The sequence below is a fragment of the Megalobrama amblycephala genome, linkage group LG21, assembly GCF_018812025.1.
Source record: "Megalobrama amblycephala isolate DHTTF-2021 linkage group LG21, ASM1881202v1, whole genome shotgun sequence".
Lineage (NCBI taxonomy): Eukaryota > Metazoa > Chordata > Actinopteri > Cypriniformes > Xenocyprididae > Megalobrama > Megalobrama amblycephala.
The window spans coordinates 11,419,974-11,447,062 of NC_063064.1; the positions used below are offsets into that span (position 1 = coordinate 11,419,974).

Sequence of the window (27,089 nt, forward strand, 5' to 3'; positions counted from 1 at the left end):
CTATTGTGCAAAATTCACTTTTGCATGGTGTTTGGACATAAATGTGTGTTGGCAGTGTGTGTACACAACCACTCTATAACAATAAAAATCCAACCATTCCTTTTTTTTTTTTAATCCCCATAAATCATAAGCAATGTCTCAGAAAAAGCAGTTTGCAGGTTCCTGGCAATGTGATGTCACATTAGCCACAGGTCCCACCCAGGAATGTTGACAGACACTGCCGTTTTAACGTAGAACCGCCCTGAGCGAGTTCACAGTGAGTTGTACACAGTCCACCATTGCTGCACTGACGAGAATATCTCCCAAGCATTTTAGGTGTTCTGTAGCTGTATGGATTAATCCACATAGCTCTCTCCATTTACTCCCTAAATCTGAGCCGCTGAACACGAGGTGGAATAATTTTATTTTTGAAGACATTTCTCCCCAACTCTACTGAAATTTTTGTCTGCGTGAATCATTTCACACCTGACTGCTTTTTGAACGAATATCAATACAAAGGGACAATACAAAACAGAGGTTGTGCTAAAAATGTGTTACTCAAGGATAGATCTGTACAAACTGTTCATACTCCAGCTTACAGCCTCCAGAGTGGTACTGGATACGGCAGTAATGAAGGTGAGACAGCACTTTATTACAGTTCATCGGAGTTGATTAATGGATATAAAGTTTACCAGTTTATTAACCCTCTTTTGACATGCCCTGACATTTGTGCCATTTTCAGTTCTTCATAAACATATTAATGGAAAAGGTGTCATTACACTATATTCAGCATGATCTAGGATACCATAATATGTAAGGAACATGTATGTATATGTTTGTATTTTTGAAGGAATTACGTTTATGTGTGGTTATTGAAAAAAAAAAAAAAAAAAAAAAAAAACTTAAGTCACTGAAATAAGGCCACAAAATGAATACAGAATATGTGTTCACAAGACTTCTAGGTATTGGAGGTTGTAGACTAGTTTTTGCTTCAAAATGATGTAAAAATTATCCTGCCTACTGGTTTATATAAAACAATATATTGATTTAAAATTTGTAAGACACTTTTCGTCAAGAAGCACATTATGCATGGAGGTGTGAATCTTCATGAATAATGCTGTGATTCACATCTGAGAAGACAATGACCTGCATAATGACCCGCATAATGAGCCCTTTCAGTCAGGTATGCCATGTGAAAAAAAACCCCTCTGATAACAGGATCATATCAGCTGTATTAACGTTAATATAATGAATACTCTTGACAAAAAAACATGATCTTTTTTGTGATCTCATGCATGCACGTATTATTGCACATCATGTGAAGAAAAGTTTGTATAGGCCTATTATAGTTTAAATTATAATACCAGTCAAAAGATTGGACGCATTACTATTATAATGTTTTTAAAAGAAGTCTCAAGTCTCAAACCAAATAATGGTTTTCTATTTTAATATACTTTAAAATATAATGTATTTCTGTGATGCAAAGCGTCTGAACATATTTCATATAGGCTATTATATTTGTTATATTATATAGCCTAAATGTTAATGTGCAGTTGACAAACTATACATCATTAAAAAGATCTAAGACTCAAGCTTCACATTTTGACCTCTGTTTTACTCTTATAGTGACCGTAATTTGTTAATAGCCTGTGCGTCAGGAGTTATGAATATGAAAAATGGAGTCGTTACCTTTGACAAAACAACATCCATCAGGGCTTTTAGCTTAAAAGCATGCACATTTAAAGAAATATTGATGGATTCTCATATGTTTGTCAATTTTCTATACAGAGGAGTAATATTTATTCAATATTTGTCAACACTATGAGCACTGGATACTGTTTTCAATTCGTACTTGCAGCCGGAGGGCGCTCTGTGCACATTTAGTCCACAAATGACTCGTTAGAAGAACAGGCATACCATGTGACATTCCAGGAACTAACAGAGGCTTCCAGAGATCGCTAACCGTGGCTATAACATGCAGATAGACACTTTTGAAGATAATAAATGCACAATTGCGACAATGTATACATGTATTGCCTCAGAATTTGCGTCTGAATACACTCGCTCCGTGGGCATGGCCGAATTAGTGGATAATGAGCTGACTCACAGATGTCTGACATGTCTCTCTTTTCAACCAGATTACATAAACAGAGAATATTTGTTTTTGATTTGACATACACGATTTAAAATCTGACAATTCAACATTTCTCATTTTTTTGTGATTAGTATTCACTAAATTACAGTTCATTTTCTGAGAACTATCAGATTGGACTTCGTTCAGAGGGAGATGACAGATCACGCATCATGTTAGTTTTATTTTGCAAAAAGCACAACATTTTGTTTTTACTCTGAGTGTACACAAATAAAAGAATATATTTCACAGATTAAAATGGAGTATAACTCTTAATTGTATGTGCAAAATTGTAGTATTTTGAGTCTCTTTCATACTGATAAGAAAAAAAGCAAGGTGGTATCGCTGGTGCGACCTCCGACTCGAGGGGGTTAAGCACCACCCTAAAAGGCATAAGGTCTTTATATAAGTGTTTCTGTGTACTTCGCTATGTATGTTGATGATAATGCAAGGGAAAGAGAGAGAGTTTATGGATACTATTTTAATGCACACTTGCACTAGGGCTGCACGATTAATCGCATGCTATTCTCACGCGCATTTCGTCAGTAAAGCCGGTTCCCTGATTACCGCTAAATCGCCATCACCTGTTTTTAAACGGAGCGCCTTTTAATAGACGGAGCCGTAGTTCACGGACAAGCCACGCAATATCGCGTTCATTATCGCAGGCGATTCATCTGCGATATGAACGCGATATTGCGTGGCTTTTCAGTGACCTACGGCTCTGTCTATTAAATGCCGCTTCATTTGAAAGCAGGTGATGGCGATTTAGCGGTAATCAGGGAACCGGCTTTACTGACGAAATGCGCGTGAGAATAGCATGCGATTAATCGTGCAGCCCTAACTTGCACTGTGTTTTAAGCTCTTACAGTGATTTTATAGAGTGAAAACAGACGATTCATATTTTGTGTGAAGTACAATAAACGTAAAACTCATTGGTAAACAGGCTTGTACTAATATAATGGATAAAAACAAGAAGACAATATAAGACAATAGACAATAACCATAATTAAACTAAAATATACCACTACACTGAATGGAGTGAACGTGTGTTTTTTTTTTTTTTTTTTTTTTTTTTTTTTATATAGCTCTCAATGAGTCTGCAATATTTTGTCAATACATCTTGCAGTCGCTTAATTATCACTAGTTGTTAACTCAGACCGTCCTAAACTATGCCGACAAAGCATAAGAAAACTGAGAAATCGAATACTGAATTCAATTCACATTTATTTGCATAGCGCTTTTCACGATACATATCATTTCAAAGCAGCTTTACAGAGAATGCATGTCAACATCACAATTTAAAGAATGCAGTTAGCAAATAATGTAATAATTTAGGCAATTAATTTACAATCACTGTTAGCAGTTTAACTGAAGGTAGAAGCAATGAGCTCCTGGAAAAATGAATTTCATTAACAATAATTAGAATATAGAAATTGGGCAATGTGCATGTTGATCCAGCTGATTGCGTCTTCTGAAGTCCTCGCAGGAGTTGGCGGCGTCTCTTCAAAGGTGTTGGTCATCTGAGGTCTTCTTAAGAGGCTGGATCCAAACTGAAGCTGATGTCCTCTCTAGTCACCTTGGGACGGTTGTCCCGAGGTAAAACAGAAAAGCAAATGGAGAATAATTAGTGTAGCTGCTGTTCATAACATTAAGCAAAGATAGTCATGTGCAATTGATATGATATGAGATGCATTATGTGAATGCTTGGCTAAAGAGATGCGTCTTTAATCTAGATTTAAACTGGGTGAGCGAGTCTGAGCCCTTAACATTATCAGGAAGGCTATTCCAGAGTTTCGGAGCCAAATGTGAAAACGCTCTCCCTCATTTAGTGGACTTAGATATCCTAGGTACAACCAGAAATCCAGAGTTTTGTGATCTTAAAGAGCGTGAAGGATTGTAGGGCGATAGAAGATCGGTTAAGTACATAGGAGCTAAACCATTTAGAGCGTTATAGGTCAATAGCTATTTTTTTTAATCGATACGGAACTTAATGGGTAACCAGTAACTGAAGAGGCGGGAGGCACAGATAATGTTCATGAAGTGCTGCCGGCTAATTCTAATCAACCTAACGTTGAAGCAACGGTGCCGGCAAACACAGACATTATGGAAGCAATAGCGAAATTGAACCGATTCTTTGACAGAAAGTTTGATGTCCTTTCTACTTTAACAGAGTTGAACATATCACTTGCTAATTTTCCACCAGAGTAGCAGCAACTGAAGAGGCAGCAAAAGTTCGTGAAACCCACATCGAATCATTGGAGAAACGGTGTGCACACCTGGAGGCCGAATGTGAAAAACTTAAAGAAAAGACCTGTGACTAGGAATCAAGATTTCAACGACAAAACATTAGAATTGTCAGCATAAAGGAAGACGCGGAAAACGGTAAACCTACTGAGTTTGTGACAAATCTCCTGGTGAATATGCTGGGCAAGGAGAGCTTTGACCGTCCAATTCAGATTGACAGGGCACAACGCTCGCCACAACCCCTAAGAGAAGGCCGCTCTCAGGCATTTATTGTCCGACTTCATCACTACCAAGTGAAAGAACAAATTTTGCGCCTGGCAAGATCAAAAACCCTGCAATATGAGGGAAAAGTGATACGTCTCTTTCCAGATCTCGCCGCTGATGTCTTGAAACAGAGACAGAAGTTTGACAGCATACGAAAGAAATGCTGGGAGCGTGAAGTGAGATGCGGATTCCGTTTTCCTTCCAAATTAATTGTGACCGTGAGGGATAAAGAAACAAAGACATTTGACTCACCTGAGGCGGCTGAAGCATATCTACTGGCCGCTGTGGAAAACTGTTGGACAACGGAGTCAGAAGAGACTCGTCTGTATACAAATCTATTTGATATATTGGAAAGACTGCAAGGTATCATTTTTGTGTATTTTGTAAGATGAGTGGTGGGCTATATTAACGGAAGAATGCCAGGTGGCATCGAGGGTGAAATGATAGATGAAAATGTTATTTTCTCTATGATGAGCATCCATAATGTTCGGGGGGCTGGGAGTGGGAGTCTGTTCTAATTCACAATGTTTGTAATGTTCAAGTTCATGGGGAGATTAATTTTTTTTTTTTTTTTTTTTTTGAGTTGGAAGGTTTAATACACAGTCTTTATTTAAAAGAGTCAGGCAAAAGATGTTTTATTTCATATACTGAGTAACGGATTGAATGCTCATGGGGGTGACACACTGAATTTATTAAGTTGGAATTTACATGGACATGTTCCTCTAGTCAAAAGAGGAAAGGTTTATGCGCATCTTAAGAAATTGGGTGCAGAGATAGTATTCCTCCAAGAAACGCATATTAAACGGTATCCGCGGGGCATTTAAAATCATTAAAAGTCATTAAATGGATTTTGCGAAAATTAAGGCCTTAAATGGCATTGAAAAGCATTAAATTTCATTTCTACAGGCATTAAATTTTTTAGATAATTTTGAAGAAAAAGAATACTACCAGTTTATTTTGAATAAAATTAATAACTTTGATTTGCTGTTGCAAAATATGTACATTGGCGTGATACACGGAACCAGTTTGGTAATTGCCTCTGGCCGGTGCAAAAGTGCCGTAACGCCGGTTTGGACAGCGGCGGGCTGGGACCTGTAGACAGAAGGCTGCATCAGTGTTGCCAACTTAGCTCCTTTTCAGGCCCCTTTTGCAACTTTTTTTTAAGCGTGTTGTGACGAATATAGCGACTTGTTAACCTGATCTAGCTTCCGAGACCCACCGGTACTGCCGCATGAGCGCGAGATTGCTTTCCTGCCGCAGCCGTTCAGCCTCTCTGGCACTCTGTAAACAGCCCCAAAATGGACGAGGAGCAAGACGGAACAAGTGAAGGAGACGATGAATGAAAATGTATTCGATAATACTTCCAGGGTCACCCCTGTAAAGACAGCAGGCAACTACTTTACCTTTCTGACACCGCTTGTCTACTGATTGTTTACATTCGAACTACTGTATATAGTTATGTTCTTTTGCACTTTAATCTGTTTGAGACATTTGTTTGCTTTATACATTTTGTGCATTTTTCAAAAGTAGGCCAATGTTATATTTAAGGTTCTTTTTTGTTGTATTATAGCTAAAAATACTAATCAACCCTGTAAAGCTTGAAATAATATAATAGTCAGAAAATAATTCATTTTTTTAAACATCAGTTTCTTAATCTTTAGACAAAAAATAAAAGAAGTTTGCATGTGCTTTGTTTTGTCATAATTTGATACACCAGGATTTTATGGCCCATATAGTATGATATGGTTAAAGTGAGGGGGAAAACGGCTTAATTTTATTCAGAGGCCAAAACTGAACAAAAATTGCAGTTTGCTGCAGTTATTTATGTAAATCAATGAGGTCTGTATAACAGTACAGCAGACTACTTTCATAAAATGCATATAAATATACAAACCCGATTCCAAAAAAGTTGGGACACTGTACAAATTGTGAATAAAAAAGGAATGCAATAATTTACAAATCTCATGAACTTATATTTTATTCACAATAGAATATAGATAACATGTCAAATGTTGAAAGTGAGACATTTTGAAATGTCATGCCAAATATTGGCTCATTTTGGATTTCATGAGAGCTACACATTCCAAAAAAGTTGGGACAGGTAGCAATAAGAGGCCAGAAAAGTTAAATATACATATAAGGAACAGCTGGAGGACAAATCTGCAACTTATTAGGTCAATTGGCAACATGATTGGGTATAAAAAGAGCCTCTCAGAGTGGCAGTGTCTCTCAGAAGTCAAGATGGGCAGAGGATCACCAATTCCCCCAATGCTGCAGCGAAAAATAGTGCAGCAATATCAGAAAGGAGTTTCTCAGAGAAAAATTGCAAAGAGTTTGAAGGTATCATCATCTACAGTGCATAATATCATCCAAAGATTCAGAGAATCTGGAACAATCTCTATGCGTAAGGGTCAAGGCTGGAAAACCATACTGGATGCCCGTGATCTTCGGGCCCTGAGTGCCCGTGAGACGGCACTGCATCACATACAGGAATGCTACTGTAATGGAAATCACAACATGGGCTCAGGAATACTTCCAGAAAACATTGCCGGTGAACACAATCCACCGTGCCATTCACCGTTGCCGGCTAAAACTCTATAGGTCAAAAAAGAAGCCCTCTCTAAACATGATCCAGAAGCGCAGGCGTTTTCTCTGGGCCTAGGCTCATTTAAAATGGACTGTGGCAAAGTGGAAAACTGTTCTGTGGTCAGACGAATCAAAATTTGAAGTTCTTTTTGGAAAACTGGGACGCCATGTCATCCGGACTAAAGAGGACAAGGACAACCCAAGTTGTTATCAGCGCTCAGTTCAGAAGCCTGTATCTCTGATGGTATGGGGTTGCATGAGTGCGTGTGGCATGGGCAGCTTACACATCTGGAAAGGCACCATCAATGCTGAAAGGTATATCCAAGTTCTAGAACAACATATGCTCCCATCCAGACGTCGTTTCTTTCAGGGAAAACCTTGCATTTTCCAACATGACAATGCCAGACCACATATTGCATCAATTACGACATCATGGCTGCGTAGAAGAAGGATCCGGGTATTGAAATGAAATTTTTTGAAATTGAAACTTTTTTGAGATGCGTTGATGCCATGAAATTTAAAATCAACTTATTTTTCCCTTAAAATGATACATTTTCTCAGTTTAAACATTTGATATGTCATCTATGTTGTATTCTGAATAAAATATTGAAATTTGAAACTTCCACATCATTGCATTCTGTTTTTTTTTTTTTTTTTTTATTGCATTTTTTCATTTTTTACAACAGACAAAAGTATGAAAACATACCAATCCACCCACCCTCCCCCTCCCCCTCCCCTTCCACCCAACGTAGCCCAGTGGTCTCTGTACAATGGGGTACATAATGCATGGAAATATTAACAGAAAAACAAAGCCACAGGAATCATAAAACTGGAATGAAAAGAAAGAGAAAAGGAAAAAAAAAAAAAAAAAAAAAAAAAAAAAAAACGGAAAAATAGGGGAAAATACAATATTAAGGTATTCATTCTGAGTCCTGATCGTTACTTTGTGCAATATACTTGGATATCTTTTCAGCAGCTATAGTCCAAATCTTTAATGTAGAGATTTGTGCCAAGTTCACCTGAGCCGTGGATGATTCCAACATTATAATGTCCCGAAGTTGAAACAACCACTTGTATACATCCAGGGAATGAGGCGGAAGCCAATGTTGTGCTAGCAGTTTTTTCGCAGATGTTAAACCGGCCAGCCAGATAATTTTTTGCAGCTTAGAGAAATTCAACTGAGAGTCGTCATTCAGTAATAATACAGAGGGGTTCATCGGTATAGGACATTGAAGCATTTTTGATAAAATAGCACATACTTCCTTCCAAAATTTTTGAACTTTTTCACATTCCCACATCATGTGGAAAAAGGATCCAAGTTGTTGGTCAGGACACTTATCACAGAAGGGATTAAAGGTGGAGTCAATACGATATCTTTTGAGTGGAGTCCAATAAGTTCTGTGACAGAAGTTATAATGGATCATTTGGTGATTGGGATTTCTAGATGAAGTAAAAATGTTCTGCCACACTCTTTCCCAATCCATAATACCTTCCTCTTGTTCACAGTCTCTTTCCCATGTATGCTGTATAGCTAAACGACTTGCTGTAGCCTCTAATGCCTTCCTGTACATCCATGAAGTGAAGTGACTAGAAGAGGACAAATCAAACCCAGCGATGATCGGATGTTTGGGAAGCCTTCCCCCCCAGGGCACCCCATAGGCCTTCATGGCCGACCTTAAGCGCAAATATAAAAACAGAGAAGAGGATTCTGTTCCATACCGCTCACACAGTTCTTGAAAACTTAACATGCATTTAGGACCTGAAATATCTTTCAGTGTATAAATGCCCTTCTGCATCCAGTCTCTGGAGAAGAATGGTGCACCTCCTGAACAAATTTTATTATTATGCCAAATGGGAGTATAGTTGTGCCAATTATGTGAATATTTAATACATTTTTCCATCAGTTTAAAATTGACTATCGTATTGGCGATGATTGGACCGAAAGCTTGCATACATTGATTGTTATTTAGCCCAGAGAACAGTATATCTTGTAACCTATATTTTCCTGCTTGGCTCTCTTCTATCTCTCGCCAAGAGACCCTAGAGAGTGGGTTAAGCCAAACCTTAATGCATTTTATTTGAAAGGCCCTATGATATAGTTCAAAATTCGGAAGCGCTAATCCCCCGTTATGTTTTTCACGCTGCAGTGTTTCAAATTTTAATCTGGGTTGTTTACCGTTCCAAATAAATTTACGAATTGTAAAATTGAGTTTGTGCCAAAAAATTTTAGGAGCAGGCAGCGGAATCATGGAGCTAAGAAAATTGATTCGCGGCAACACATTCATTTTAACACACGCTATTCTAGCATGTAGAGATAGTGGCATCGAGGTCCATTTTCTGAGATCTTGTTCGACCCTGGCTTGAATTTGTAGATAGTTGGCATCCGGTATACCATGGAGGGATGAATGAACAACAATGCCTAAGTAACTGATTGAAGTTTGTACAGGAATATTACATGGCAGTTTAACTTTCTTAGCCATGCTATTAAGTGGAAGCAAAGAGGATTTACCCCAATTGATTTTGTACCCGGAGAACGTACTGAACTTTCCAAATACCTTCAGTATCTGGGGGAAAGAGACTTGAAGATCTGAAATAAACAGTAAAATATCATCCGCATAAAGCGATATATGTTGTTTGTAAGAGTTAACTGAAATTGAACAGACATTTTCCTGTCTTATCAGTTGGGCTAGGGGCTCGAGTGACAGCGCAAACAGCATTGGGGATAAAGGACACCCCTGTCTTGTACCTCTTTGTAAGTTAAAAGGCAGAGAGTGCACTCCATTAGTTATAACAGAAGCAGTGGGGTTTCTATATAAAACCTTTATCATATTCATAAAACCTTTGCCAAAGCCATACACATCCAAAACAGACCAGAGGTAGTCCCACTCCAGCCTATCAAACGCCTTCTCGGCATCCAAAGAAAGAACTGCAGCTGGAGTGGAACAAGCCCGGGATTCATGTATGACATGCAGTAGTCTCCGAATATTATCAGCCGCTAACCGACCTGACATGAACCCTGTCTGGTCCGGGTGCACTAATTTATTAATATACCGCTGCAATCGCAAGGCCATAATTCTGGCATACATTTTAATATCTGTGTTCAACAAACTAATGGGTCTGTAATTTGCACAGTCTGAATGATCTTTCCCTTTTTTGGGTATCAACGATATGAGTGCTGTATTCATCTGTGGGTGAAAGGCGCCCACCTCTACTGCCGCGTGAATGGCTGTCAGGAAGACAGGACCGAGTAAATCGAAGTATTTAAGAAATAACTCTGCCGGGATCCCATCTAATCCTGGCGCTTTGCCTTTCTTAGCACCTTGTAATGCCCTTTTTAGTTCCTCCAAGGTAACTGGTCGTCCTAAAAGCTCAGCTTCTTCATGACTAAGGCGAGGTAAAATAAGAGATTGCAAAAAAGTAGTGCAGCTTGGACTTGTGGGATCGAGTTCGGAAGTATAGAGTTTAGAAAAGAAGTCGGAAAATGCAGAGTTAATCTCTTTGCTGTTCCTTACCAGTCCTTTAGATGGGTGCTTAATTATGTCAATGTAGGCTTTCGCTTGACTTTGCTTCAGTCTTAGGGCTAAAAGTTTGCTAGGTCTAGCACCACTGAAGTAATAGGTCTGTCTGGTTCTGTGAATCACAAATTCAGCTTTCCTTCTCAGAAGGTCATTCAGTTCTGTCTTAAGGGTCTGAAGCGTCTTAAATAGAGAGTGAGAATAAGAAGATTTAAGCAACATTTCAGTTGATTGACATTCTTTTTCTAAGTGGTCAATTCTCTGATTCTGCATCTTTTTTACATTAGTGGCAAAAGCTATGGAGAAATCTTTGATAAAGCCTTTCGTAGCTTCCCAGACAAATATAGGGTCTTCAACCGAACTAATATTAAATGAGAGGAATTCAGACAGGCCGGCTTTGAAATCTTCATTGAACTGGTTATTCTGTAAAAGAGAGATGTTAAAACGCCACCGTGGAGATCTTTCAGTAAACCAGTTGCGTTCAAAATCTGCCATAATAGGATTGTGATCTGAAAGTATTGCTGGTAGTATTGTTGTTTGATCAAAATAGTTCAAAAGTTCCTTGGAGCACAATAAATAATCTATTCTTGAATATGAAAGATGTCGTGTTGAGAAAAAGGTAAAGTTTCTACTTAAGGGGTTCCCAGATCTCCAAACATCAGCCAAATTTAGCGCTTTTACAAAGTCATTAAGTGCAGCAGAAGAATTGAGCTGAACCTGATTGCAGGAGGAAGATCTATCCAACAGTGGGTCTATCACTGCATTCATATCCCCCCCCAATAATCAGAAAGTGGTCTATCAATGAAAGCAAATGATTAGTTATCTGTGGAAAAAAATTAGCCTCAAAAAATTGTAGGGGCATAGATTGATACAAATGCTATGTTCTTTCCCTTAATGTTTGTACAAAAATAAGCAAGCCTACCAGATTTATCTTGACTTTCTCTGTCAATCATAAGGTTACAGCTACGAGAAATCAGAACAATAGTACCTTTAGTTTTAGTATTATCAGTAGAAAAGGCTGCAACTCTATAAAATTTATTCTGTAATCTTTGAACGTCTGCCCTCTTTAGATGGGTTTCCTGAATTAGAGCAATATCAATTGCTTTCCTACGCAGATAAATCAAGAATTTGGCTCTCTTGTTTGGACTATTAAGACCTCTGATATTGATTGATATAATTTTGAATTTATCCATAATCTATTGAAAAAGTGGTGTGTAATATGTAATAATAAAGTAAAGTAATATGTTTTGCAAAAACAAAGTATATCTGCTTGACCTGTGATAAAACCGAAACAGTGCAAAAATTAGATAGAAATAACATGAACATAAACCCCTTATCAGAGACCGCAAAATCCCCCCACGTTATAAGGGCCCGTGGCAACATCCACCGTTGTTCACCAGAACATCAACATCAACCACCCTCTTCCATTGAACATGAAACATGTAGTATAACAACATTGTGCATAGAATAAACAGTTGTGACAGCCAAATATACTATGTATATTATAAATGAACAGAGTATACATATTTGGCCTATTTAACCAGATATATATATAAAATAAAAAAAAAAAGACAGGACTCAAATCCACTAAAACAAATCGTAAGATTGCTTGCACCTTACAGCATAAACAGAGTACTCACTCCTAACCCATCCGAGGACTAGCTTTACTCATCCATAGACTCTGGAGGCGGCGGCGGTCCATAAAAGGATAATTTACGTCTGGCACCGGATGTATGGGTATTACGAGCTTCCACTAAGAATTCCTCTGCTTTTTTAACGGAATCAAATGAGTGTTGGCTACCGCCAAAACTGACGCGAAGAATGGCGGGGTATATGAGGAAGTTTGGAATTCCCAACGCATGCAGCTCCTTTTGAATACTTCCGAAGGCCTGTCGTCTACGGGAGGTGAACCCGCTGTAGTCGGCGAAAAAGCGCAATAGGTGCTCTTGGTCACGAATCGGTTCAGTTTTCATCACTTCCCTGGCTCCCTGAAGAATCGCCTGCCGATCTTGGTAACGTAGCACCCGAAAGATCAACGTGCGGGATTTACCGGAGCCGTAAATTCTGTGCGCTCGGTCAATCTCGATCGGCCCCTTATTCTTCAGCGCGGGTATCCAGACGGGGAGCATCTTTTGAAGAAAGCCTACTGGGTCATCCCCTTCTCGGCCCTGCGGCAGTCCCACCAAACGCACATTATTACGGCGAGACCTGTCCTCTAACTCCGCGATTTTCAAGGTGAGGCTTTGCTGCTCTGTTGTGCACATATTCAGATCTTTCTTCATCTGTCGCGTCTCACCCTGAATCTTATCTACTTTTGATACCAAGTCTCGTACTGTATTCGTTTGAGATTGCACTTCTTGGCGGAGCTCGATCAGAGAGGTTTTAACATCCTCCATAGCCATCCGTATTGCATTCTGAACTGTAGTTTCAAGCGAAATTTGTTGTTTTGAAAGTGCATCCGCAATGGCGTCAGTCAGATTAGCCTCAGTCGCTAGCTTCATCTTTTTCTTCCCGGAGGGGGTTGTGGACGGAGAAGAGTCCTGTTTTCTGTTTCCATACATAATGCTGGCAATATATCAAGTAGGAAAATAAAGGCTGTCAGTACTATAAGTTTGTTATATTACTAAATTAAGAGGGTTTAGATGGAGCATCAAAGTCCTTCGACCATCGCGTGTATGGGTCACGTGACCTCCCCCATTGCATTCTGTTTTTATTCAAAATTTGTAAAGTGTCCCAACTTTTTTGGAATCGTGTTTGTAATTTGTCACTGTATATCTCTTACAATATGTCTTGGTAAGAAGATATGCTTAGTTTTATGATGAAAGCTCTATAATTTTTATTGTGGGGGGCAAAACAATGCAATGCAATGCAAATGCATACAATGATGATTGAGAGATGAACAAATAAATGTTCCTCAAAGCCTGTTGTATCATATTTGATATATAAAATATACAAAACCTTCTAAATGACAAGCATGCCCCCATAGTTTCACAAAATCCTGTGGGAAACACTGCAATGTAACATCTCATATATGTTTAGTTTTATTTGGTGTTACATATGAAATAAAATGTTGAAATTATATTTTAAGTTATTATCAGTGTTCTCCTTTTCAAGATTAGAGCCCAGTGGTTCTTGAGCTCAGAAAAGTAATAAAAATGTTAGAAGAATATTGATTCTGGTGTATTTTCACAAAAAAAAATTACACAAGAAATGCCGCAAATATTGCTGCAAATTTTGAGAAATGCCGCAGCAAAATCAGTCATTTTAGGCCGCAGAATTCAGAAAAAAGTCCTGCGAAATCCTGGAGGGACTGATAATAGGCTGTATAATGTACTGATGATAACCAGGTTGTGCTGTTGAGGCTCGCGCACCATCTCGAGGAGAAATGGAAACATGAGCGAAGTGCACACAAAAAGAAACTCAGTTAAACATACTGCGGTAAAAATTCAAAATGTGGAGTTTTTATAACTTGATACTGGTAAGCAAAATCACACGACCAAGACTGCTGTTTTCTTAAATAGGCTACCATCACGATTAAAACTGTGACACTGATTTCATACAACAGTTCAATTAACAAGTAGGTAATATTAAGCCACTTACATAAGGAACATTGACTGTTTTTGTTTAGCAAAAATAGTTTCAAACAAAGTACCAAAGCGCAACACTCAGCCTTGTTTTCATTGCTGAATGATTCAGCGTTTTGAACGAATCGGTTGAGTCAAAGATTAAATGACCCATTCATAAACAACTGCCTCATTCTTGAATGAATTAGCCATTGGAATGAATGAATCGGTGACCCACTCAAAGCCACTGGAAGGCAAGCCTGCAACCTTTAGCCAAAAAGTCGTAACGGCTAAAGCTAACGCTCCGCCCCCCGCGGTACGCAGGGAATGAGACCGGAGGCTGTTTTTTGAATGGAAGTCAATGGATGAGAGGCTTCACTATGCTGATTAAACAGCTTTTCTGGGGAAATAGCTAATCATTTAATTCATCGACGGCCTGTTTGCCAATCTTCAGAATGTTTTAAACTAAACAATACTTTCGTTGGGAACTATATGTATATTTTAGCATGATAAAAATGTATTTTTTAAAGAGAAGGCAGACTTGGGAACATTGCGACTGACGTCACTGACGTCACTGCCATCACGTGATAGGCTGGGAGGTGCCGCACGTGATTAAGTTAGCCGTTACGCTTTCTCCAATGGTAAGAGATACAGACCCTCTTATCTCCCCATTATATACAATCTCTGACCCACTCAATAAGGCAGTTACTTGACGCCACCTACTGATGGTTTAGTTTCATTTTTAAAATATAATTTCACCTCCAACATTTCATATTTGTATTTCCAAAAAAATATTTAAAACAATCCCATAACATTATTTAATGCAGTTTTGCAGATTTACATATGTCAAAGCTGCAATATTCTGAAAGGATATTGCTTCAGAACAAATTTATATTTCTACCACCATAATTTTTTTTATTTTTTTTTTTCTGGACAAGCTACTGTTTTACTCGTACAAGTGACCGATTTACTCTTGTCCACATGAGAGGGCTTAATGTCGAGCCCTGTGTAATCTTAATGGGCTGCATTTCAGTCACCGTTTCATATTGTCTGACAACCAAAACAGAAAAAAATATACAGATGAAACAATTTCATTGGGAGTTTGGCTGTGATAAAATATATTATGTGAGCAAAAGGGTAGCAGCAGAGAAGCAAACATGTAAAGGGCTGACACTTGGCAGAATGCGAATGCAACAATGACATGATGAGTATTCTAATTGCCGTATGTCGTCATCTATCAACATTTAGCGGCATATGGCATTAAAAAAAAATTAAAAATTGGCATTAAAAAGGCATTAAAAAGCATTAAATTAGATTTGATGAAACCTGTAGAAGCCCTGTTACTAAGCGAAGTTCAGCATTAAAGCTCCATGGATGTCTCAAGTCTATCAAATGTCTCCACTAAAGCGAAGAGGAGTAGCAATTATTAAGTCTGTCCCCTTTATACTTAAGCAAACTAATAAAGATAGGACTGGCAGGTACCTGGTCGTATGTGGGGAAATAAATTCATTACCCATCACCTTTAGTGACTGTGTATGGTCCTAACTTTGACGATCCTTCATTTTTTGAGAATGTCTTCAAGAACATACCAGACTTTATGCATTCACAAGTCATCATGCCTGGTGATTATAATTGTGTGTTAAATGCTAGGTTAGACACGCATCCCTGTCGAAACCATTACAAGTAAATCGGCTTATGTACTAAACAATTATATGCAAAAGTTAAATTTAATAGATAGCTGGAGAACTTTACATCCCTCAGATCATGATTTTTTTTTTCATTTTATTCTTCAGTCCATAAAACTTATTCAAGGATTGACTTTTTCCTAATCGATTCCAGATTGTTTGCAATATGTAGTTTCAGCTGAATATCACAATAGATCGTTATCAGACCATGCTCCGGTTTCTCTTAATTTAAGAATACAGTTTAGTAGAGGAAATTTTGCCTGGAAATTTGATATGTTATTAAACAATGTTAAATTTTATGAATATCTTTCCAACAAGTTTACATGGTTTTTAGAAAATAATGATAAAGGAGATGTATCTGATTCGGTCCTTTGGGAGACAATGAAGGCAGTTATCAGAGGCGATATTATAGCATATCAAACAGCTAAAAACAGAGAATGGAGCCAAACTGAATGAAATTGACGCGCAAATAACAAATTTGGAGAGTGAATACAGATCAACTAGTTGTGAGACCATTCTAGGAAAATAAGAAAATAGCCTTCACTTCGAAGCGAATGCAACTCAATTCTTTCTAAGAATGTTTCAAGACAACAAAGGCAGTTTGAAATCGGTGATAGACCCCAAAAATTACTTGCACGCCAACTGAAGCCTTCTCAGGCAACCCATGCAATACATAAAATAAAATAGAATAATGGGAAGATAACCGTTGACCCTGTTGGGGATAAACAGGTTTAGGACACCTTGAGACCAGATATGTCGAATAAAGACCCGGAGTCAAAGTTTAAAAAAATTAATAAATTGAAGAAAAATTGAATGAAAGAACAGTTTGCAGTTTCATCAGCAGAAGCCAGCTTCAAGTCTCACAAAGGAGTTCGTAGGCCGCTCTGCGTACATTCACATTTCCATAACAATTATACTCTAACAGAGTCAACTAACTATGTCATTACTTTAGGTTGAATGATTCTGATTGGCTAAGGAAAATAGACAAATTTGGTAATCTTCCACACATGGACAGATAGTCAGAAGCATATCTCCATTCGTCACGAATGCTGACGAGGGGACTCTGGATTTAGGTACTTGATGTCCTTTTGGGGTCATGACATGGCGTCTGCTGGTCTTCAGCAGAGTGCCTGTTGTCCACCAGTAACAAGGGACCTGCACAGAACACTTAGCGCATATACACAAATACACACGTTTCACAGCTTCTTCAAGGCTGAAGTTGATCTGAGCTCTGCTCTGAGCAGGAAACTTTCCCAAAACATACTGATAACATGTTCTTTTCTCTCAGTGATTTTCTAGTGTTTGAAAAGGAAAATGAATGCTTTAACATACGTTGAAGAAGTCATTCAAATAATTTAACACAAAATATATATATATTGATTAATAACTTAAAAGATATATATTGAAGCGGCAGTGGATTCCAGAATCCATTCCTTCAACCCCAAATAAATTAATCTTTGCTTTGCTGATTTCTATTGAAGTTATGAATCAAAATGTGAAGCAAGCCAAGAGGCAATTGAATAATTCTTTTCTGATTTGAACCTTCCCACTCTTAGCACTAAAGCAAGGCAATTCTTAGACAAAGAAATGACATTGGAAGAAATAAATGAAGTAATATCACAATTACCTAATAATAAATCTGTGGGTATAATGCTATTTCATGCATTCTGACTTATTTACACTGTTAAAGAGTTGGATTATCATGCTAAACATGGCCAAAGTTTCAAAACACGAGTTGGACGTACGACGGAGTATTTCTGTGCCAAAAATACTCTTCCAAATCCTCAAGAACTTCGGGTTTTTTTTTCTTCTTTTTTTCCCCCGAGTATGGGCATGATTGACGTAAACGGGGGCGGAGTTCCTTGTACGGGCACCTCTCCCGGAAGGGTGCGTGCGCTCACGTCGACCAGAGCAAGAGAGCAAGAGCACTCCCATCAACATGTGTTCGGCTTTACTGAAGTCGTCGGCAGCGCTGCACAGGTCACAGGACTGCACGAAATCAACAATGTCACCAAAGAAGTGTGTTTTTGGTTGTGTGGGAAAGATAACCTTGCTTCCCAAAGAACCCAGCGTTAATTGGAGCTGAGAGTTTTGTTCTCACGCATTACATTGATGTACTCATTTGTCATTAAAATAACCATAGAAACTAATAGTTGCAATCACGTTTTTTTTGGTTAAAATGAATGGAAAATATCTTGTGTTTTCCGTGGCTGCTCGAGCCCTCAGGATCGGTGCTTATGGTTTCATAAACAAGGCCCAGCTCTACGCTGGATTTACAGATCATTTGAAACTGAAAGATAGAGCGGTCACAGCGGTAATGATCCCAGTCATGAGTTAGAACCGCAGGTGGGGAGTAAAACTGCTTCAAATGTCTGTTTTGTTGGCAATAGGCGCCTAAGTGCATATAATGTAAACAATACGAACATAGTGAATTTATAAATTCATTATTCATCATTCAGTATACGCTATATTCATTATAGTGATTGAAAAGTTATCCATGGATAACGCGATGGTGTATTGCGTGTGTTTTAAAATATATTTTTGTTTAGCTGACCATTGATAGCTTGCAGCCGATCTCTACGCAAAAGCTGTGTGTGCTCGTGATAGCTTGTCACTGTATCTCCGCTCACAACGACACGCCTCCAGGCACTCCGCTGTTTTTCGGAAAGACTCGGTACAGTGTACGTATCTTTTATAAATATTTTTTTTTTATCGCTTTTAACCACAATTTATCTTTTTTCCTTTGTTTTTTTAAATGTCTTTTCTGAACTGGTAACTATCAGCTAACTGATCATTTAGTACAGACTAAACTCTTCTTGACATCAGAAGTAAACGTGACAAAAATCAGCAACAGTGTAAATTAAACTTGTAAACCGTCAAACAAGGCAACTATAATTATGGGAAAATGGGACTGAACCACAGAACCATGCTTGTTCAATAGTAAGTAAATCTGGCTACATGATTCAATTTTTAGAAATATTTACTTGGTTTAATAATATTTTTATAGCCTAAAAGTTTTTAATAACTTAATTGTGGATTTATGTATCCTTTAAATTTTCTATTTCTGTTTGTATTACTTTACTATTGTTGTTTAGAGGCCAAGGCTCAGTGGTAAATGTGGCACTGGTACTAATTTAAAGTAAACATATTTGTATTTGTGTTGTATTTGCCTTCACTCTTGCTGTTTTCCCCGCTGTTTAACTGGTTAGGCAGGAGGTGGTGGGCCACGTAAAACAGTAGGAAGTATAGCAGGAAACAGATGGCAGCTGTATTGTTTCTTTGCTAAAAGGACTACAGGGACTGTTAATGGAGCCAGATCAGAGAGGAACACAGAGGATATGCTGAAATGCGTCAGTATTAGCGCTAACTAATCAGGGCTCGTCTTGGTCCACACAACAGAGACATTAAGTATTTTTGACTTGAGATGGAGGAAATAGACAGCTAATGAAGATGAATGAGGCAAAGAGTGGGGGGTGTCCTGTCAGATAGGATGATGGGCGAGAAAGGCCTTCCTGTGAATGTCAGTGAGAATCACAGACATCTGACACAGACACACTAATTGAAGGCTCATTTCCAAGTGACTGACCCACATGGTACTGATGTAAAAAGCTGGCAAACTTACTGTAAATATACTGAACTTGGTTAAAAAAAAAAAAAAAAAAGTAATGCAAGACATCAGAAAGAGGAAACAAAACACCTTCAGATGGGTGGCTGATTGATATTAACGTATAAAGGAATGTATTTTAGGTCCATTTTCACTTTTTTAAACCACCTTTTTGCCTTCACTACTTCATTTTAAATATAGTTCTGCAGTGACAAGTCAATTACATGTATACAATTATTCCATGTGTGTAATTAATATGAAGTCATAAACACTCCATTCATATTAATTGGGGTTTTGTTTTATTTTGAAATATAATAAAAATAAAAATATACAAAGCATGATAACTTTTTTTCAAAAATATTTAAATGATTCAAATTATTTTTTTTATTTTGGATCCAATGTGTGTTTTTATTTATTGTTATTCTGGAATTACCGTAACATTGTTATTTGGATATCACTGTAGAAGTTGCATCAACTTTATAAGCAATTTTTTTTTTTTTTTTTCTAGAGTTTGCTGGTAAAACTTGCAGTGGTTTTGATCATATTTTTAAAATTAAGAGATTATTACATTAAATGCAACCTGTTATGATTTATTTTCTTTGCATTTTAAAGCAGTAATTTTTAAATGAAAAGATACATTTTATGACTGCCTGAGTAATGCTCACAAAGATAAATGCAGTAGAACAATCAAAAAATAAATAAATACTGTTAAACTATATATTATATTATTGAAGACATTTTAGAAGCTTCTTAAACAAAAAATCTTTTCGTCGACTGAAAAACCAAAGACTAATACTCTGTGTGCAATGTATAAATACCACCGGCATTCGCTGTGTCGTGTTAACATTTTCTCAAATGGACTTATATGCGGCGCCTGTGGAGGGCTATTGACCCAGTGATTGACAAGCCAGAGGGCCAATCTGCGCTCATTCTCACAAGGAACGTCACGGCAGTGATTGACAAGCCAGAGGGCCGATCATCGTGTAAACGATTGGCTGATGTTTTTAGCCTACCTCGTGCACAGATATGTATATTAATATTATTCCTTTCAGTGCACCTAAAAATAGTCTTTTATCAGTTAGTAAAGACATTTAAGTAATATTGCAAAAATTATAAAACAAAACATCCTCTTTAGCACCTTTAAACAAAAAAATAAATAATGCTCTGTGTGCAATTTATAAATATAACATTTTCTCAAATGGACTTATAAGGGCTATTGGCCCCTATTGTTCTAAGCCTGTTAAGCCAAGAACCCATTTAATCTTATATATATAAAGCATTGAATTGATTGTTCTCAGAACATCCTTTTAATTGATGAACTTTACCCCCACAGCTTTGTGTATTGGCTATTTGACCATGTACGCGTGGATCCGAAGTACACAGTATAGGCTACTTTGCTAGTGTGCATTTTGTCCCGTATCGGAGTGCGTGCACAGAAAGCCGCCTAGGGAGCAGTATTTCTTTCGTAGCTTAATTCGCTTTTAATAACATTGTTTAATATCAAGCACTTCCTGCAGTTTAGATATCTGAGCCGCTCAGCTCAATTATGCCGTTGCAGGATCCTGGTTGGACATTTTACATCAACTTAGCATAACTGCTTTTTATTGTTGGAGTCATAGAGGAGGAACACAGTAGTGGCCGCCACGCCAGAGTCCTCAGCCGCCATGGCCACCACGCCAGTGTCCTCAGCCGTCATGGCCGCCACGCCAGAGTCCTCAGCCGTCATGGCCGCCACGCCAGAGTCCTCAGCCGTCATGAATGTCGCAATTTAAGAAATCCAGGTGTTTCAAGGCCATCAGAGGCTATTCTCCAACTAGGCAGACCCACAGCTGATCTCAGCAAGAGCAGCTGGCATTCTAAGGCCTACAGCCTTAAACCTGTTTACTGTAATACTGCCTTTTTCTGAGGCTGTGCTGTTATCCTCAGTGCTGTCTGTTATAGCCATGGCCATTTTGTGTGTTTGGGCCGCACATTGCTCTACAGCCCATGTGTCTACTTCAGAGCCCACTCCTGCCCCAAAGCTGAGCCATGTATCCGTTTCAGCATGTGAACTTTGTCTGTCTTGATACGACCATAGAGGTTATCCCTGGAGTTTCCTATCTGTCCTGATGTGACCACTGAGGTCATTTCTGAACTGTCCTGTCTGCACTGATGTTATCCTGTTGTCCTGTTGTGTGATTCTTGGCATTTCGAACACCTGTCACGAGTGACGGTTCCCCATAGTGCAGTCTAGCGCAGAGTCTCGTTCCCTGTTCTCAGGGAACCATGGTTAACATGCGTAACCTGAGACGTTCTTCCCGCTCATCACCCGCGGTCCAGTTTTAAAAGAACACGCTTGCTGCAGCGAGTTTCAAAGTTCCCTCTCTTTTCCACTTCAATTAGTTTTATTTTCCACATGTATTCTTGTCATGAGTACCGCGAACATGGATAGGAAGCTCATACTCAAACTCCTGTGAAACACCCGTTCAGTGCCATTGTGTTACTTCAAAAATGCACAAGCCCACAATGCATTGTGTACCACAGTACAAAACTGTAATACATACAGTAGATTACTGTTGAAAATGGGCTGTAAATTAACAGTAGTTGCTTACAGTGAAAAATATTGCCCATAATGCATTGTTTTCTACAGCACATTACTGTTTTAATGAAAAACAATTTAGAAAAATGATTTTTTTTTTTTTTTTGTCTATATGCAGGGGTATATATTGGTATATACATTGGTATATACAGTCATGGTCAAAAGTTTACATACACCTTGCAGTATCTGAAAAATGTTAATTATTTTAACAAAATTAGAGGGATCATATAAAATGAATATTTTTTTTTTTTTTTAGTTCTGTCCTTAATATAAGGTATTTTACATAAGATATTCCACAAGACATACTCCACAAGACAAAATAAAAGATCATTATACTCAATACATAAGATTGAGGTCACATTCATTATACATTTGGTGATGCATTGTCAGATTCTGAGGTCTGGTAAGTGTTTTTTGTTTTTTTTTTTTTGTGAGAGAGAGAGTTGCTCATATCCTTGCAAATCTGCCATAGGCCCACATTGAGCCCAGCGGTATATTCTTTTACTACATGATCAAGGTGCCTTTCATGGCCATCTATGCTATTATACTCATAAAATGCTTGAAATTAATAACCTATCTGTGTTAATGCACTTTTAAATAAAGCATTAATGCTAAAAATTTGCTTTATTACTGCAGGCTGGGTGTGTAGAGCACTATTTCCTCTTAGAGCCCTGCTTAATTTATATGCCAGGTTGACAGTGTCATCAGATAGGTTTTGCAATGCCCTAGCATTCTATGATTCAATTAGGCTTTCATGCCTGGGCTGCACGGTTGGCTCGCTGGCGTTTGATAAGAAGCCCATTAAAAAGATAGATGTCTCTGAGCATAGAAATGCACTGTAAATGATTCCACACCACTATCTGCTTAGTGCTGAATATGAGACTGTGTGTTCCAGAAAACATGATAGAGAGCTGATATGCATTCATCATGGAGGAAATTTAACAGTAACATTTCAGACCATTTTCTGCATGCCCTGCCAGACATGCAGGGTTAGTTTGGTGTGATCAGCTGTGCGACTGAATTTGATTTCTGCCAATTTGATTCTTTCAGTAGCTTTTATGAGTTCAGATTTTCAAGGCAAAAGAGAGTGAAGAATAGCTGCTAGTCTGTATTTAGTGTTTGTATGCTGTACATGTAAGGAATTGCAGATCTTAATATTAAACATTTACATTGAGAAAATTAAAAATATTTGTATTAATTGTGTAGCATGAAATTACATGAAGTATGAAATGCTACTTTAATACATACTTTTAATCTTTAAGAGCAAATATTTTGCGTTTGTTAATAGGAAAAAGAAAAGATCTGTTATTTGTTCACACAATCTGTTTTACTGCTTTGTATGAGTGGTTTTCAGTATATACATGACTGTGAACTATTTGGGTGATCTCATTTTTAAATACTTCACTTTTTTCTAACGACTTTTGGTTTTATAAAGAATGGCACACCACTGCTAAGGTCTTATTCTCATTGGCTGCTTCTTGAGCATTACTTTTTGTCATATAAACAATCTACAAAAGATTTTTTTTGCCTTTTTACCTTCACATGAATGTGTACAAGTGTTTGTTTCTTTATCACAGTGTTGCTTGGTTACATTTGATGAAACTTTGGTCATCATTTTTTGTCATAAAATGGTTTTATGATTGCATTGACCTTGCCATGACATCACCAAATGGCTCAACAACTGTTATAGATACTAAACAATAGTAAACTATAGCTGGTTTGAGAAAGACAGTTGTGCTCAGGAAAGACTCTGAAAGCAGACTGTGCCATTTGCTTTAGCACTCCCACTGGACACTTTATTGGACTCGCCACTCATTTTCATCCATGTATCAGCTAGTATGCATTAGAGCTTGGCAGTATACACTGCGTTCCAAATTATGCAAAAGACAAATCAGTAAGATTTCTGTACAATAAACATTCAGATTTTAGTTTTTCTAAGAAAATGTTTGTTTGTTTATTTATCCATGTCGTTTTAGATAACTGGTATCAATCTCAGACAAAATAATTTGCCAGATCTATGGAAACCCTACTTAGAGGTTGTTACACATTATTAAGCAAGTCACAGTTCTCATGCAATATAGGGAGGAAGAAAGATCTTTCTGAAGATGAAAAGCATGAAATGGTCAATTTTGTGAAAAAGGCATGAAAACAACTAATATTGTGTGAAACTGAATGGAGATTATCGAATTATCATAAGATTTGTGAGTGATTTGGAGCACAGCAGAACTCGGTCAGATAAAGGCTTATTAATGAAAGTTCCTGTAAAAAAAAAACTTAATTGCATTAAAAGGGCAGCTATAAAAAAAGCCAGTGTTGAGCTGCAAACAGGTTTTGAAGCTCCTGGTGTCTCTGGAGTCTCAAGAAGCTCTCCATGCAGGCTGGCAGTTGTGCAAAAGATGCATTTCAGCCATCACTAACCAAACCTCACAAAGAGAAACATCTACAGTGGGTTTAGAAATACATGAAGACTCATTTTAAGTAGTTTTATTCACTGACTAATGCCGTATTACAATGGATGGTCGAAATGATGGATTTCTGGATGGTTGGTGAATGGCCACACGTTCCAACAAGACTGCGACGTCAGCAAGGAGCTGGTGGGTGATGATTTAGGCTGGAATACTGGGAAGTGAGATGGAGAGTATTAAAATGACTTTTGCAAGATATGTGGAGTTCATAACTGCCCATTTTCAGCTATGGTATAAAAAGGAGGATAGCGCATAGTACAATGCACTATTGTACAATGCACTATGACTATCCCATGCTGCAAAAAAACACCACAGAATAAAACTGCTTGAAAATGTATTTCTACACCCACTGTAAATGTTTCTCTTTGTTAGGTTTGGTTAGTGGTGTCTAAAATGCATCTTTACGCCAGCCTGCATGGTGAGGTTCTCAAGACTCCAGAGACACCAACAGCTTCAAATACCTGTTTGCTGCTCAACACTGGCTTTTTTTATAGCTGCCCTTTTAACAATAAATTTTTTTGAGGAACTTTCATTAATAAGCCTTTATCTGACCGAGTTCTGCTGTGCTCTAAATCACTCACAAATCTTATGATAATTCGATAATCTCCATTCAGTTTCACACAATATTAGTTGTTTTCATGCCTTTTGCACAACATTGCAACATTTCATGCTTTTCATCTTCAGAAAGATCTTTCTTCCTCCCTATATTGCATGAGAACTGTGACTTGCTTAATAATGTGGAACAACCTCTAAGTAGGGTTTCCATAGATCTGGCAAATTATTTTGTCCGAGATTGATGCCAGTTATCAAAAAGACATGGATAAATAAACAAACAAACATTTTCTTAGAAAAACTGAAATCTGAATGTTTATTGTACTGAAATCTTACTGATATGTCAATTGCATAATAATTTGGAACGCAGTGTAGTTAATATTCACAGCATTTTCCAGAGCAAATTTTGCTGATGATATAAAATATCACACTAATTTCAAAGTTCTAATGCTGGAATTTTGATAACCGTATTTCTATGTCCATTTCAATTGTCACAGTTCTGCTTTAAATGCATCTTACAGGAAGATAATTCCACAGGAAGTTTAGTTTATTTCACAATTCTATATATGGTCATATGATCCTGACCATTGGACTTCTAGAAAAGCACCTTCTAAGAAAGCCACCTAGACAAGAAGAGCTTTGCTGATGATCTGGAAGGTTTGTCACACAGTGTTATATTCCACAAGAAGCATCAACAACTCTGATATGGAGTGTATATCAAGTTACAAAGCTCTTTTTTTTTTTTCCTTTTTTTTTTTTTTTTTTTTTTTTTAGCTAGACAAACTTTTCTTTCTCTCTCCCACTCTTTCTCTCGCTCTTCCTATCACAGTCTCTCCCTCAAGACTTGCTGTCATCCTACATTTTCAGGGATAGACGTGATGACAACTGTTTTGAAATATTCATGTTTCTTTTTGGTGTGACTTGCATGCTGCTGTTTCTCTCTTGTACAAGGTTTTTGAGAAGGAAACTAATGTTAAGTCTTGCTCCAAGTTTACAGCAGGACATTGGTTCAGTTTTATAGGGGGTATTTTGGAATAATTTGTGTGAAGAACACAATTATTATTATTATTATTATTTTTTTTAAATCTGAAAATTGCATTCCAGATTTTATTCATTGATGGACAGTAAATTGACATTGACAGGAAGCAATGTTTGGATGCTGGATCCCTCAGCAAGCTTTGAAATGATTTGACAAATGTAATTTCCTTTTCTGTGTTGACATATTTACAATTGAAATGGGACATTAAAGCATATCAAAGTTTTTTTTCTTGTCTTTAAATAGCCAAAAGCCTAGTTTACGTCATTGCGCAGTTCACTCATGCTGGTAGATCCCATGTCTACACCATCTGGACAAAAAAGGCGCCTTTCTCCTCTGACAGACATTCAAAAGTAGCCTTGTATTCTGGCAAAAAGCATTTCTCTAAGGGAAAAAAATGTTAAATGAACTTAAGTTTTCCCCTGTCTGCTGCCTTTCCATGTCACAGGTCAGGAAAGTCGCTAGTGAAGGATTTGAGACTGATTTTGGTCCATATTCTCAAATGATTAAAAACTGCAAATATGGACCATTTTCACATTTCTTGGGTTCTCAGAAGCTGAAGTCAAAGTTGGGTAACTTGGTGAACAGAAACTACAACAAATATAATATTTGCTTTTCCATTTTCCCCAATAACAAAAGATAAAAATCCATAATAGCATTTCTGTGACTTCACAAAAGAGGAAAAAAAAAAAGAAAGAGAGAGATTGTAGAGAGAGAATGTAATTTAATGCCATTGTAGTGAAAGTACAGTGTTGATTGATTAAAGGGCACCTATTATGCCCCTTTTCACAAGATGTAATATAAGCCTCTAGTGTCCCCAGAATGTATGTGTGAAGTTTCAGCTCAAAATACCCCACAGATCATTTATTATTGCTTGTCAAATTTTC

The 27,089-nt window shown here is 37.7% G+C and overlaps 1 protein-coding gene across 4 annotated transcripts in view; it reads left to right on the forward strand.

The window, feature by feature from the left end:
* si:ch211-51h4.2 overlaps positions 1-27,089 on the forward strand; it is a 185,566-nt gene that overhangs the window by 19,712 nt on the left and 138,765 nt on the right. The gene's annotated exons all lie outside the window — the stretch shown is intronic.